The sequence below is a fragment of the Motacilla alba genome, chromosome 5 (genome assembly GCF_015832195.1).
Source record: "Motacilla alba alba isolate MOTALB_02 chromosome 5, Motacilla_alba_V1.0_pri, whole genome shotgun sequence".
Classification (NCBI taxonomy): domain Eukaryota; kingdom Metazoa; phylum Chordata; class Aves; order Passeriformes; family Motacillidae; genus Motacilla; species Motacilla alba.
In genome coordinates this window covers 45,144,532-45,160,727 of record NC_052020.1, presented here as the reverse complement: position 1 = coordinate 45,160,727, position 16,196 = coordinate 45,144,532, and the positions used below count along the sequence as shown (strand labels likewise).

Here is a 16,196-nt window from a genome sequence, read left to right as displayed (position 1 = left end):
TTATGTGGTAGAATGATGGGGTGTACAGCAGTGGCAGCTGTGTTCCAGTGCAGAGTCCGGGCTGTGTGTCCTGTGCATCTGATACACAACAGCAAATTGTCCAGGAACTGCACAGGTATTTATTTATCCTATGGAAATCATACCTCAAATCAGACATGCAAAAAACCTGAGGCACTGCGTATATTAGATATACCTGAAAAGTTAGGTGACTTTTTTATTTATTTGTCTTCTTGTTTTGCAGTGTCAGATATAAATGGAAAATGGGTAAGTAGAAAAAAAGTCACGAGTCCTGCCCTTGAAAACATGATCTATCTTAAAGCACTGGCACTTCAATCTTTGTGTTCAAATGAAGAGACCAAACAAGTTCAAGAAACAAACAGGGTAAAGAGCACAGCTATAAAATGACATTTTGGAAGTGACAAGTGAGCAGTTGTACAGTGACCAATCTCCTACCACATTTATGCTCAATTTCATGTGGTCCCCATTAGCTACACCACCTGTCCTGGGAGCTCCCCATACGTCCCAGTCTTGATAAAAAATGTTGGAAATATAAAAAGGGAATGGGTATCAACATAATACAGTGGAGTTGTGGGGCAGGGCACACACAGGAGCACTGTTCACATCTCATGCAACACCTAGCTCCGCTCCTTGATAAATAATCACATCTTGCTACAGCAAGATCTTGGAAGAGGCACAAGGGGTTTTATAGATGGACTTAGGGCTACTCAGTAGATGCAGTCAAAGCTCCTTTTGAGCTGCCTCCCCTGTGAGACTGGAGCCTTTCCCGGGAGGGATCCCTGTGGCAAAGGGCCTCTCATTTGTCTGACTGTGGAGCAAGCACCACATTGTGCTGGCAGCAGAGAGGAGGCAGCAGTGAGATTTTTTACTGAGGTAGAAGAGTCACCTGTGCCCTGGGGCTGCTCTGGGGGCTGCAATCTCGGCCAAGAGACAGAAATAGCCCAGGAGTTGATAGCTGTAGAGCTTGGATTTACAGACTCTCCAGGAGAACAAGGCTTTATGAAAATCTCCAAGGAAAATTAGATAAAATGGACTAATGTGGACATCAGAAAACTTCTACACCATAAGTCATAAATTCTCCCCAGTTTGGAGAGAGGTAAGAATTTCATCTCCATTAATTTAATCCGGCAGATAGAGATAACAAAGCAGCCTCTACATGGGAGAGTTAACATGCCTTGGATTGATACAGAGAGACAAGATACACTTGCAGGCATAGGAAAAATGCATCTCTGAGAAAATTTCCACTATTAATATTTTTCCCTTGCAAATGTGGGTCTTCTAAAACACTCTTTTCTTTTGGAAAGATCTAAATGAGGAGGAGGTGGGAAGTAGAGCTACAAAGCATGTAAGAAAGCCTCAAATACATGAGTGGGAGGAAGGAGGAAGAAATTAAAGAATAATGAAGCTTGCATCACTGAGAGCAAACAACAGAAGAAGGGAAATGCACGCACTTGCGGCTGAATTTTGAAGGAACTTAGGCTGAGGTTAGCATAGATGCAGGCACAGAGTAATTCAGATGATCTGATCAAAGAACAAAGAAATGTTAACACTGATTTCATTAGGAAAAATACCTGCCTTAGAGTTAATGGGTAAGCACAGGACAAGGATTTGTTCGTATTGTTGATATGAAGTAGCCCTGAGAGGATTATCAGCATCTGTAGTATCCAGGTTCATTACAAGACTTGGGCATTGCTTCAGTGGGGCCAGGATTTTACCCTTCATGGAGTCTCTGTTGGCATCTGTGAGATTTCCTTATGTGATGATTTTGCAAACAGGTATCTATATTTTTTAAAACAATTAATATAAATCTTATTATTAACATGGTACCCAGGGTCCCCAGCTCTAGCTGCATCAAAAGTTGAGCCCAAATGTTCAGCTACTCTTGGGGTGTTGTCACTAAAACCAAATCAGGCACTTCCACTTTGAGAGCTTCTCCAGTGACCATCACTCCAATAGTTACCCATCTGAACCAGGAAACAAGCCTGGAAGAGGAGCCTGGGGTTGGGTTCATTCCACACCTTCTGATTTTTGTCAGTGCTTTACTGAGGGCATTCAGCAAGCCAGGCTGATCTATCCCAACACAGTCTTCAAAAAATTTGCAAAACTTTTGCAGAGCAGTCAGTAGAAAACTTTCAACTGAATTGAATGAGGAACCTGTGTGTCTTACACAGGAATCCTGTGGGATGGGATTGTCTCTGTGTCACCAAAACCACCTACAAAATGAAAACTGTAACTCTTCTCAGGAAACTCCAAGGTTTTATATTCACTTGGGAATAAACTGAGCCCATCCATCCATTGAAGAGGTGAGCATCAGGGAATCATCAGGAGGTTTTGCCATCTGCACAGGCGAGCAATGCTCAAGGACACAACTAGGACCAAGATGGGGGCAGGGAGAAGTTTCATACCAGCAAGTTTTACAAATGGAAAGGCTATGCTGCTACTCCAACCTATACTGGCTTTTAAAAATCATCTTGGAGACAGCAAGAAAAAAGGGCAGAGGAACAATTTTCCATTTCCTAGTAGACCTATATACAGACAGAAAACCCCATTCCTTCTCTTTTTTCAAATCTTGTCATTAAAATTCAGAGTTGATACTTTTTGTGCATTGTTGTGCAATGTGGTGGTGCGAAATCTGGGTCTCCTTGTATCATACACACAGCAAAGAATGTTGATCTAAGGTTGGCAATCCTGTAGAGTAGTGGAATTTGAGTAGGCAGGAAAAAGAATTGGGAGGATAACAGCTGTCATTCTGTCCTATGTCTAAGCTTTGTGTCCAAGAGAGGATGCATCCCTTAGGAGAAAAGAAAAAATCTCATCCCATCTTGAACCAGCCATTCCCACGTCATGATAAAATAAATCTAAAAGGATAAGCCAGGCTTTTGTTGAAATCACTACCTCGAGTACGTTGAGTTGTCATTCTACAGGGTTGGTTAAAGAAAGCTAACTTATAATTAACAATTAAATGCCCATTACAGGCTTGACAGTCTCCAGGTGCGTGGCAGTGCTGATGGCACCAGCTCCCTCTGAGATCCTGCCAGCCTTTGCACTTGCAGACGGGCCTCCATTCGGCCCAAAGCTCCCCGTCACCTGCTTTCATGGCAGCAAGGCAGGACAAGCAGCAGGAGGAGGTGGAGGGGAGGGCTGCAAAGGGGCAGAGGAGTGGGCAGGAGGAGGCAGGTGCACCCTTGGCATTGCAGGCTCTTCTGGAATGGGGAGGTTTCTCTGTTTTCAGCCGTAATACGATGCAAGGAGGCGTCAGGCCTCACTGAGGCTCCTGGCGGGTAAGACGGTAAAAAATAACAGTTTCAGTTCTGCATGTCTCGTTTTCCAACGTGTAAAAGACCGGCGCCGGTGGCACGAAGACCGGTCCCAATCGCAACGCGACGGCCAAGGAAGGCGGCCGAGGCGTGTGGGCTCTCACCGGGGGTTGTGCCGCGACGGACGGACGGGCCCGGCAGCCCCGGCCCCGGCGGGACAGCGGCCCGAGAGGGTTCCCCTGAAGGAAAAGGGACAGAACGCGAGGGACCTGCATCCTCCGCTCGAGCCTGCTGCATCCCCGCACGCCGGCAGGAAAACACCCCCGAGGGAGCAGCACCTCTCAACCCGCCCCCGCCAGCTTCCCGCTCCCGAAGTTTTTCCTTCGGGGAAGCCCGGCGCGGGCACCAGCCGCCAGCTCCGGGGGACGGCTCGGCGGGGCGGGGCGGGCGGGCGGCGCTAGGGCCCGGCGGGGCGCGGCGCCGCCGCCGGGGGCGGGCTGGGGGCGGCAGCGGCGGCGCGGGCTGCGGCTGCCTCCGGCTGCCTCCCGCCGCGGGGCGCGGAGCGGGGCGGCCGCGGGGAGCGCCCACCACCCCGCGGCGGCGCGGGAGCCCAGGACGCGGACAGAGGTAACGGCGGGGGCGTTTCGCGGTGTCATCGGGAGCGGGTGCCCGCCCGCCCGGGCTCGCCGCTATCGCCGCGCCCCGTCCCTCCCGGGCCAGGAAGCCGCGGCCAAACTTTTGGGGCCTCTGGGCCGGCGGCTGCCGCGGGCGGGCGGCGGCGCCGCCCCGGGCCGTTTGTGAGGGCTGCCCCGCGCGGCTGCAGCCGTCCCGCCGCCGAGCAGCCCCGCCGGCGACGGGCGGTGGGGAAGGGAAGGGAAGGTCGCCCTGGGGCGAGCCGGAGCCGCGTGCGGGGCGGCTGCCGGGTCGCATCCCGGGCGGGCTGTGCCCCCGCCAGCGCGGCCCGTGGGCTCCGGCCCCGGCTCGGCGGGCGCTGGCGGGGCAGCGGCGCAGCCGGCGGCGGGCAGCCCCCCCACCGCTCCCTTTTGTTCCTGCGTGCCGCCGGCGCTTGGATCCCCGCCCGGGAAGAAGCCGCTCGGTACTTCCCGGGCTCCGTCTGTGCCTGCACACCCGCCTGAAGGGCATCCTCCTCCGGTAGTGTTGGCCTGTCAGAGCCGCCGGGAAGGGGATTTGCCCCTTCTCACAACAGCTCCCCGTTGCTTGTCGGTCTTCAGTGCCGGCTCTTCACTTCACTGGACTTACCGTGTGTTAATTCCTTCACAATGTATGCGGGTGTCCCTGCGCCCTGGAGAAGGATTTCCTTATTGACTTGCCGACTGTGATGCGGCTAGGTATTATTTACATCATCAAAAATATGCCTGTGTAAATCTGCTCGCACGGTTACAGTGCGGCTGCTCTTAGAGCCCAGTTTGCCGAAACTTTAATTGCAGCAGGCGATGTTGTGCCGTGAATCCATTTCCGTCAGGGCGGACCGATACTCCGGTGGGATAACGGCCTCGGCGAGGCAATCGCGTGTCACGCAGGGACAGATCCTGCTGTTTCATGGGATGAATCAGAAACAAACATCAGCCAACAATGAAAATGAGTTTGTGTGGTTTTTCAAACAATCTGACGTGGTGACGTCTGTTAAGGGTACAGTAAATCGGGCAGCAAACCCCCAGTTTTCTCTGGCACAGCCCATGAATCAGCCGGTAAACGGCATAAACTGTGATCACTTTGCAGCCGAAAATATAAGGCCTTGCAGCCCTGGCTGCCGGAGCGTTACGTGTCATTAAAGTAGCTCTCTTGGAGGAGAGGGACTGTCCCAGGAGCTACAAAATCTATAAACACTTTTCTGATTGGTTTAAAAATTTAGACACAGGAAGCGGATGGTATCTAATAACAGACAAGTGGAGACACTGTTGTCATGGAAACTGAGAAGACTCCCCCCGCCCCCCCCCATGTATTTAAAAAAAAAATAGGCAGAAGAAAAAAGTCTGCATATCATCAGAAATGCCTGCAGACCGCCTTGGCTGCTGTTGCCTTTCCCACAGCATCTGTTGAAACCTGAGAACATGCCTGTCAAATCAAGGTCATTTTACAATAAAACCCTGCACCGCCGCCTCCCTCTCTCCTCCCTGGACGTTGTCCCACACTTTCCGTCCAAGGAGGAGTTGAGGAGATGCAGCCACCTGTCCCATGCCCACTGGTGTCCTGCCCCAGCCTGGCCTGCTGCTGGGGAACCTGAGAAAATGCTCAAAGCAGAAGGATCATGGGACTTAAAAGGCAAAAGTAACAAGGGTTACCCAATTTTTAAAATTGGGTGATCGGGCCATGTTTCTTTCCATGGGCATCTATGGACCTGGGAAATAAAGTTGGGATTGTTTTCCCTCTGTTCCTTTGTATTATGAAGCTATATTAAGATGTAATGACTTGGACTTGCATATTAAGTCTGTTTCACAGATCTGCATCACCTATTAAAAAAAAGGTGGTGAATGACTTTGGGAAGCCCTTTGCAATGCTTTTAAGAATAAAAGAAAACACAATTCTGTTATAGCATGCTATGAGGAGAAAAGCAGAGATATGAGAGTAAAATATGCTTCATTGCTGCTGAATGCAGCATGAGAAAATCAGACTATTATTGTCGTAAATTGAAGTTTTACTTTGCTGGACTATTGAAAGTTTATTGTGTGTGAAAGGAGAGGCTATTTTGCTTTTGAAGCAGGAGAGAGCTATTTCACAACAAACTCACAAGAAAGGTGTTAATGTTTTTGCTTATTTTCTTGGGCAGCACCCGTTGATTTCAGATGTTTGTGATGGAAAGAGATGCCTTTGAGTATTCACTGCATTTTCTCCAAAACATTTCCTTTTGTTCCTCTCTTTAATCTTCATTTTGTAGTGACCAAGCTGAGAAATAGCACTTTAGTGCTTCATTCACTGTATAAATCATCATAATTTTGAAACCTTAAATGACTGGTTTGCTTACATATTACACTTTCTGTATTATTATTTCTTAGGAGAACCAGAGACTGGTGATCAGGTCTTGCAGATCAGGAGGTAAATCTTGCAGGGGGCTGAGGTGAAGATGATCACTAACCTCTTTACCCACACCCTTGGATCTTGCTGTCCAAAAAACCCAAGCAAGGCCTGACTTTAGAACTTGGTTGCTGGCAGAGCAGGCTGAAGGGATGGTAGAGCCTGAGGGAGCAATGCCTGCTTCTGGTTCAGGAGTTCCTGTTGGCAGCTGGGCTGGCACCGGGGTGCAGGAGGTGGTGGGCAGAGGCTTAGGGTGTCAGGCAGTTGTTTAATCCAGCTCACTTCTGGTGAGACAAATGCTGCTTTTAATTGCTGTGGCATTCAGATGGAGAAAGTTTGGCTTGGTGGCAAAAGTGTGCTTTTGCTTCTAGAGGCGAATTTCCTGTTGTTGGGAGCACCCTTATCGGCAGGAAGGTTCACGGGCAGGAAACGTGTCGGTTACTTGTTTTTACACGTTGAAGGAAATGAGCTGGATTAGGCATCTCCTAGGCTGACCCTTCATCACCCTCCGTGTCTGTGATGCTTTATTTATCTGTAATGATTTTAGTTTGTGAAAGTTTTATGATGTCAGGCATTCCCAAGGGAAATGCGAGAAGTTAAATGCTTGTGTTGTCCTGTCATTTTTTTGCTGTTATAAGAAAACACCCCACCAGCCTCTCTGGGCTATGTTTTCAGATGTGTCCAATTTGCAATTTTTACCTTTTGAGCCTCACTGCTGATATTCAGCTAGGCTTTTCTTTTTCTTCCCCCATTAAAATGAAAGATCAAAAAGTGCACCAGTTATTTTACTAATAGGAGCAGTTCTTACAGTTCTGAACTGCCTTTCATCATGGATCATAAATCACTTTACCGAAATTAATGTTCTAATATCCACAGAAGTTGTGGGAGCATAGGAAGCTGAAACTTAGCATTACACATGGACTGCACAAAGTTGCAAGGCAAATTAGGAGCAGAGCTGGGAGTCAAATTAATTGCCCCTTAATTAGCAATTGCTAATGGTTTAAAACTTAGAAAATATGTTTGTGTTTCCCCAGTGTACTCATGCTAATGCACCTATGTGGTGTGTATGTGTTTGGGATGTGGGGCTGGGGGTGAGAATATAAGTAGTGGTTCCAGAAAACGCCAGTCATTTTCTGGTCTCTGCCCAGCATGGCTGGGATGCCAGGTTAGAGGCTTGTAAGATTAGACACGGCTTTGGATGAAGGTCCAGAGCAAAGGTGAGGGCTGTGGTTTAGGTCTGTGTGTTCTCATAAGCAGGGAGCTCAGGGAAATAAACATTTCTCTGATGTCACCTCACAACAGGGTTTTTATGGTGTTAAGCTTTGCAGAGGGTTTGAGGGGGAAACATGGAAAAGTTATATAAATTTGTGAGAAGCTGCCTGGCATGCTGAATAGATTCAAGTAGTGGGTTTTTGTTGTAGGAGATGTCTTGGTGTTAGGAGCTGTTCCTGGCAGGAGAAGCTGCCAGGGCTGTCTGGAAGCCTAAACTGGAGTGGAATGGGACTATCATGGTTGATGCTGGAATTTGCCAGTTCATGACTTTAGCTGTAACACAATGCATTGTGACTTTGGCCACAATTTTGACATATTTATAATGAAACTGCATTTGCCTTGTTGCCTTCTGTCGTTACCAAGCCAAAGTAAAATTGTAAAAAAATAGTGAAAAAAAATACTCCAACAGAGCAGTGTTTCAGTTAAGTATAAAATTACAGCTGTGTATTTTCAGAAGTGATCAGCTGATTCTGGGAAACCTGCCTGAAGCTCTGCAAGGCAGGGCAGTTTTTGGGAAGTGATTCTGTCCTAGAGTTTTGGAAATTCTGCTCCATTTAAAATGCCTCAAGTTGAGCTGCCAAGCATGAGAGCAACTCAAGCCCTCCCTAAACTCACTGTAAGGCTTTAGGTGCCTTTGACATCCTTGGGACTTATAACTGTTCTGAACTGAAGCTGGTTGTCTAGCCAGGAGTTTGTACCTTGGGTGTCAGCATAGCCCACAAAGAGTGAGGCTGCCTGTGTCCTGTTTGTTCCCCTTGAGGATGGGTGCAGAGCAGTGGGATAGCCCTGCTCTGGAGGTGGCTGGTGAAGGGGGCCTGAGGAATGGCTGAAACTCACCACAGCTGGACACACAACTTTCAGGTGTAGGACCACCTTCACATTTGCCCAGGCTCTGGTGGCTGCTTGCTGGCTGGGGATCACTTTCTCCCCACCACTCTCAGGGAGGTACATAGGGGACCTCATCTCTTACAAAATTCTCCATAAAGTGTATCTATTCCATAATGTCTGCGATAATTGGACAGGCTTAGTCTATTGGAGGCAAAGCTTCTACTTATTGTGTTGGGCAGTATTTTGTGGCTCTTTTATTTCTTTTGTCTGTAGTCTAAGAGTCTCTGCTGGAGATGGCTTTCTCTGTGTCCACACTGACTGCAGGACAGGCAGATTGCAAGGCTGTGACCTCTGGTCAGGCTTGCTAGGTGCCACTGAATGGAAAGATCTGCCTAGATGTTTGATGCTGGGATTTTTTTCGCAACATTCGCACTAATTTATATTGGTGTTAGCTGATACAATGAAATTTCCAACACTGAATATTTTACATTTTACTGAAAATAGATTAAAGCCAAAGGCAGATGTTCCAGGAGTGGGATGCATTTGACCCACACCCCAGTTTCTTCCTTTGCCCACCTCCCATGTTCTGAGTTGTGGTGGGACCCTGCACTGAACTGTTTGCTCAGGCAGTGTGAGATTCCGTGGTGGGATTCTAATGGGAAACTGCTTACCTGCCACCAGCTTGCTGATAGAGCCTGCTCACCATGTCTGGGCATATTTACTTTTGTTGCAAGGAGAACACTCCAGATGTCCTAACAGACGGGACTTTATGTACAAGGCAATCCAAGCTAGACCCTGGAAAGCATTTTACAGAATGGCAGCTTCATTGGAAATTGCTTCTTAATACTACGTGGCAAAGCCCTTGTTCTTTTTATGTAGTTCTCTGCCAGACCTTTGCCTGCCCCGCTGAAAGCAGTGGCCTCGTGTCTCCTGTGGCCCTGCCTTCGGTCCCAGGCTCACCAAGGCTCCCCTCTCCACCCCCTGGCACCTCTGCAGGACCCTGTACAGAGCTGCTTTCTGCTTTAGCTCTTGGGCTTCATAGTGAGGCTGAACTTTTCCCTGGACACAGCTTCTGGCATAGCACACACAGACATGAACTCCCAGCCCAGTCCATAGAGAGCCCTGCTCACTGTAGCTTCCCTGTGAAATCTTCCTGTGGACAATTTAGTTGCTGGCTGGGCTTGCTGTGGAGAGGAGCAGAGGCATTAGAGGGGTTATTAGAGGTTATAAGAGATGGGAGGAAGCTGTAGGTCTGTCCCATCTAGATTTAACTGATTTATGTCTCATTTTATCCCCAACTGCAACTTGTTTTGAACTGGGTTTTACAGTAGATCATTTGTAGAAGCTACTCAATTAATATGTTAATTTTACCACCAGATTTTGTAAAGCTTTTATGTTGGAGGTGGTGAAGGGATCCAAATGTTTTGATCCTATTTCTATCATTATCTTCACTGTGTTTTTCTTACTCTGTGCTTTGCAGAGAGGAGTGAAATTTTAATAATTCACTAATATACTTTCACTTCATTAACATTTTATCATTTTGGCATGGTGCATATGGTGAAGTCCTTAGTACTCTCATTAAAGACCCTATCTTGCCTCCACGTTCTTGCAGCCCTCCAGGTGTGGAAAATCTAAATCTGGATACTATTCTACTTTTTTGGAAAATGCTTTTCTTTTTTTTTTTTTTTTTAATAGATACTAATCTGCGAAAAAACATGTAAAGTGTTTTTTGGCATTTTTTTTCTCTTTTTTTAATTTTTTTTTTAATAAACTGGAAACATTTATACAAAGATAGCTACAGTGGCTAGGTCAGATCCACTAAGTGCCAAGTCTCCAGCCATTACAAAACTTCACCATGTGGTCTACAGAGTGTGAAGATGTAGGGTGTTATTGTGGTATCCATTGCATCATTTATACTGTGGTGTGTTTGGCTTAAGCAGAGGTTTATACTGGTGTTAAAATGGTTATGAAACTTTCAGCTCACCTGGGATAGCACAGTGCTTGGTGTTAGGGGTCACAAATAACATATTCCATGCTTCATGGAATCTTAGTGATTCAGTACATACATTTACAGATGTGCCCATCTTGTGTTAAACATGTGCTTTTTAATTGTGTCTGAATTTGAAATTGGTGTTCAGCTTTCATGTTGGCTCTCTTTCCTTTTTAAAATTATTTTTTAAAATTCTTTTTTTCCTCTATTTTATTGTAACATAAATCTGCGAATTAGTGAATGATTTGTTACTATTAATTAAATATTGTTAGCATACCAGATTATTTCAGGTATATTCAGAAGGCTTCAGAAGCCAAGCACTGGCTTAGGAGTGGTCAGTGGGTAGATACACAAGGCTGGAGAGTGGAAGGGGATATCATGGGTTGGGAACAGTGGAGAGCTGAGGGATGTGTAAGAATTTCAGGAGGAGTCATGTTTTGAAAAGAATGTGGCTTTTGGGAGTCCAGAGGGCAAGAGATCACTGTAGTAAATATGGGAGATGTTGAGGGAACTGGCTGAAGGTTTTTACTTGTCAAATAGAATATATTTGCTTTTAGAGGCACCAGGACAGAAACTCATCTCTTGTAAATTGGTATAATGCCATTTGAGTTAGTGTAATTACACTGACTTACACCATCTGATGGTGTGTCAGGTGGTATTACAAGAAGAGTGAGGCTGTGAAGAATGGTGGAACTGGAAGAGGTTATAGGCCTGGGCAACAGGGAGGGTGGAAGTTTATTCAGAAGGGATAGAGAGGCTGGGCAAGCAAAGGAAGGTCACAAGGTCCATTACAGCTGTATTGGGTTTGATTTGATTATGAGAGGCCCAGCAAGAGATGTCAGCAAGGCAGGCTGAGAGATTGGCTTGGCTGGAGAGGAGAGTCAGTGACAGAAAGTTCATTTCACGTTGGCATAGTAGGAACTGGTGTCAGAGTGAATAAGATCATACCCAGGGTGTGGAGGGTATACAGAATGGACCAAGACTAAGGCCACAGCAGGAGCTGGGGGAGAGGATGTGGAGGTACAGAACAATCGCCAGACAAGGATGAAGAGGGCCAGAAGACAACATCTCACAAAGCCAAGATTGGACAAATGTTTTTCTGTCTGAAAGGAGGAGTAGCAGAACCATAAAATATTACTTGGGGTTAAGAATAGAAAGGGAATGACACTGACGTCTCTAAAGACATGAGCCATGAATAATCTGTACTGGTTAGTAAACTTTGAAAAGCTGAACCATAAATAAGCTTCATCTTTACTGGTATGTCTAATTTTTCCCCTCCTCACTTCTGTTACTGCAAAGTAGTCTCATGTAATGGTGCAGCAGACCTTAATGTCCTGGGGGTGGTCACAGCAGCGTCACTAATGGGCGCTGCGCTGTGGTGCTGCCACAGCTGCGCTGTGCCGAGCTCTGCGCCAAGCTCTGCTGGGGGATGTGGCCCTGTCAGCCCCAGCTTACCCTGGAGACCGCCGGCTGGGCGCTGGGCCTGCTGCCCCTGGGATCCCGGGGCAGGCTGCAGTCACGTTGCTCAGGAAATTCAGAGAGGTGCTGGGAAGTCACAGCGTCCTGATTAAATACACCGGCATTGTAGCTGCAGTTGCTGCACCCCAGATATTAGACCCAAAGTCAGGGAGTGGTGCAGTGCTGAACCACCTGTGGGTGTAGGGAAGCAGGGGAGGCAGCAGATGGGTTCCTGCTGATCTGCTGTGTCTGGCAAGAGCAGGGCTGGGTTGTGATGAAGAAGGTCTGAGAGAAACATTGCAGCTTCAGTTTGTGTTGTGGCTGAACAGGAGATCCCACTTGGGTTGTAGTAGCTTCGTGCAAGGAGGAAGAAAACGCAGACTGGAAGAAATGAAGTAAAATGTGGGGAAAATGAGATTAAAATACAGGGAAAATGTAGAAATTAGGCATATGTATTACTATGGTCACCCTTGTTCACGAGCCTGTGTCATTACTGGAGCAACTGTAAGCCATTCACGGTCCTGGGGCCTAGTGCAACAACTGCAGCCAGTTTGACTAGAAATGGGACCGACTTAATTGTACCAAAACAAGAAAAAAAGACCCTGAACAATATACCTCGAATTGTGAACGGTGTGTTTTTAAAATCCTTTGGTTTTGCTAAGCCTGGGTACCATTTCTGACAGGTGAGGAAATCTCCATTTCTTGCTGGTGAGTCTGGTCATCTCCCAGACCAGCACCTCAGAAGCAGCCAGCCTGGGTGGAAAAGTCAGTGTCTTTAGAAACAGAAAGCATTTTGGCTTTCCAAGTGGAATGGTTTGTTTCCTAGTTGTATGGAAAGCTGCCATTGCAGCAGTTTGAGAAAATAGGCTGAGCATCTTGAAGCCAAAATTGTTGAGAGGTGACTCCTGGGGAAAGCAAGGAAAGATGTGGTGGGCTTGGTGGCACAGTAATGGATATGAAGCCTTTCACCATGGGTCACTGGTGGGTTCTGCTCAGAAAGCAGTAGTTCCCCTGTTGCAGTGCTGGGGCTGGGAATCTGAGGGCCTGCTCCCATTGCAGCACAGTTGCCAGGAGGTGGAGGGCTGGTGTGTGCTCCTGCAGCAGCCTTGCTCCCGTTCCTAGAAGGCTGACAAGGAGGCCATGCACCCTCAGCTGTCACCCAGGCTGATTAGAGACTGTGGCTCTAGGATCAGGTTGTCTGGTGTTTTGTTGTGCCTATTCCATTGAAGGAATGGAGCACATGAGAAGGCCAGGCAGAAGCCAGGCACAGGTCCCTTTTTAAGAGTATAATTTTGCAATGCTAGTGGCAAAGGCTTTTTTTTTTAACCAGAAAAGAAGTGTTATCTTTCCTCAAAGAGCTGTGTGAAACAGCCTTTGCTATGCTGATGTTGAGGATAGTATTAGTCTTGCCCACTTACCCTTTCTCCCTTTTGTGGGAGAGAGTTATGTCCCAAGCTGGTGGACTCGACCCACTCCCCATATGGTCTGCACTTGGTTTATTTGATCCTCCCATCCTCCCAAAGGCTTCCTCCCATCTTGCCTTTTTTGCTCTATCTTAAATGAGGATGCCCAGTCATGGGTGGCGTGATGTGGACAGTGCAGGAAATACTTTGAAATCTGGAGCAGAATTTTTGGTAGTAATTTTTATTCTGAGTTTGTGTTTAATCTTGTTTGCTACTGTTAGCTACTGCTAGTTCTGTGGGGATACAAGCTGGGACTACAGAGCAGCAGGGATTTCAGGCACACTGCTCCCTCAAAGACATAGTATGGAAAAACAATTCTCCTTCTGACCCCAAAAACTTACAGTTGATATAAAGTATTTGGAGCAAAAATCTCTCCAGTATAGAAGTCTCTATACCTATATAATTATTTGTCCTGCTTTCATGTTTCACATGCTTTATTTAAGCTCCTGTCCCCCACTAGTAACTTAGGGACATTGGGGAAATTTGGAAGGTAGACACAGAACTATTGGCATTTCTCAAGCAGCTGCTACTGGCCTGCTTATATTCAGTGGATTCCCTACTGTCAAAAACACTTTTAGCACATGAATGAATGGGCAGGGAACCACCTAAACATTGATTAATGTTGACAGAAACTTCCCTCCCACCTTTCACTCATTCAAAACAATGATGATGAAGGCAGCAGAATTCAGCTCTTGGGCTATTTCAAAAACAGAATTCTGCTTTGATGGGGTCTCTTGAGTGCTAGTGCTGGGAATCATAGAACATTCTGAGTGAGAAGTGACCCACAAGGATCTTTGTAGTCCAGCTCCTGACACTGCACAGAATTAGCCCCAAGAGTCACACCATGTGCTTGAGTGTGTTGTCCAAACACTTCTTGAACTCTGTCAGGCTTGGTGCTGTGACCACTTCCCTGGGGAGCCTGTTCCAGTTCTCAACCACCTCTGGGTGAAGAGCCTTTTTTATATCCAACCTAAACCTTCCCTGCCACAACTTTCGGCCATTCCCTCAGTCTTGTCACTGTCATACAGAGCAGAGATCAGTGCCAGCCCCTCCTCTTTTCCGCGGACAAGGAAGTTGTAACTGCATTTGGGTTTCCCCTCAGTCTCCTCTTCTCCAGGCTGAACAGACCAGGTGACCTCAACTACTCCTCATATGGCTTCTCCTCAAGGCCCTTCACCATTTTGTGGCCCTTCTTTGAAGGCTCTCTAACAGCTTGATGGCTTTTTTATATTGTCACACAGGGCTCTCTGTGAGGCTGCCCCAGTGCAGAGCAGAGGGGGACAGTCCCCTCCCTTGCCTTGCTGGCGGCGCTGTGTCTGGTGTCCCCCAGGACACACTTGGCCCTCCTGACTGCCGGGACGCTGCAAACTCAGGCTCAACTTGCCACTGACCAGGATCCCCAGGTCCCTTTTCACAGCACTGCTCTCCAGCCTCTCATTCTCCAGTCTGTCCATGCATCCAGGGTTGCCCTGTCCCAGGTGCAGAGTCTGACATGGATTGATTGTTCCCAAGTGCAAGGGCCAAGGGGTTCAGCCTAGGTGGAACATCTGTAGGTGAGGAAGTGCCTTGTCTTCTACAAGTTTTGAAGTAAGCAGCATGGCACTTTGGAAAAGCATTCATTCTGGTGCCAGTATGGGCATGAACACTGGCAAAAATTGAAGCTTGTCCCTTCTCATGCCAAAATCTATTGATTGTGATAGTCCTAGCTGATTTCAGTGACGATTTTGCCTCAGCAAAAAGCTTGGCATTTGATCATGTAAATAGTTTATATTTCAATTCCACCTGTGTGTATTCAGGGGGAGCTCCCTTGGGATGCAGTGGTTTTATGGATGCAGAATTTGGTGCTCCATTGCTGTCACTGATATAGTGAGATGGTGATAATGGTTGTCACTAACTTGTATCCCAGTGGTAGGTAAAGTGTTAGAATTTGGCTGTTCCTCAGAAATTTTTGCTCTGTCAAGTGCATCTTCCATTGATACCAAAGGTGATTTATGTGACTGTTCCCATTCTGGCAGTGTGAGTGATGCACATATGGCTCTTTGGAGCCAGTGAATGAGGAGAAGATCTTGTAATACACAGGTGTGCTGCAACACAGATTTTTGTTGTTTTAACTGTGATATCTTTATTTTGTTCTGAACAACGTGCAAACCATTGCTTGTTTTCACAAAGTTCATCATTTTACTGGCCGATGAAAGGAGGAGCAGAGGGTCACACTCGGGCCCCTGGGACCATTGTATTCGTCTTTATTGACTTGCAGTCTCTTAAGCCCATGGACTGATCTCAGAGTCTTGTGACACTACAGGAGCAAGTGAAGATGGGCTCTCAACACACTTGTCTTGGGGTGGGGAACTCTGATGTGTAATGACTGAACCCAGGTAGCAGCCTTTCCCCAAGTTACTGTCATCAAGTTTCTGTCTTGGCCACGCTGATGTACGGAACTGCAAGAACGCAGTTGTCTTTATATTTGGTTGGCTAAAGTTTTTAAGGAGGAAACAGACAGACAGATGTGGACAGCAGGATCACTGAAGACTTTTTTTAACAGCTAGTAAAGCTAGCTCCCCTAAAAATGCCTAAGTATCAGTCTAAAGAACTGCTTTGTCTATGAGCTTCAGAAGAAGGAAACATGGTTAAGCTATAGAAATGCATCTCCACAGTTTATTACAGTATATTAATTACCACTGCCTTTAGTTATCCATTATTAATAAAGTGATTTACTTCAACATAATGAAATGTGCATTTTCACGTATCTTTGTCCGTCAGAAGCACAAGCAGATATTCCTGTTCTACTTCTACCTTGTGGTACAAAATAATGCAACTCCATTGAAGTCAGAGGTGGATAGCTGGGGAGAAGGCAGCTTCCTTTTTTGCTAGAGAGCT

The 16,196-nt window shown here is 46.9% G+C and overlaps 1 protein-coding gene across 14 annotated transcripts in view; it reads left to right on the top strand.

Moving 5' to 3' along the window:
• The first annotated feature begins 3,793 nt into the window (after nucleotides 1–3,793).
• The window catches only part of FOXN3 (forkhead box N3), a 206,554-nt gene continuing 194,151 nt past the window's right edge, over nucleotides 3,794–16,196 (top strand). For 13 of the 14 annotated variants that reach the window (XM_038138081.1, XM_038138080.1, XM_038138093.1 and 10 more), the window contains exon 1: nucleotides 3,794–3,902. The gene's annotated coding sequence lies outside the window, so the exon portion shown is untranslated. The remainder of the gene's footprint in view (nucleotides 3,903–16,196) is intronic. The other variant, XM_038138079.1, reaches the window with a different exon arrangement.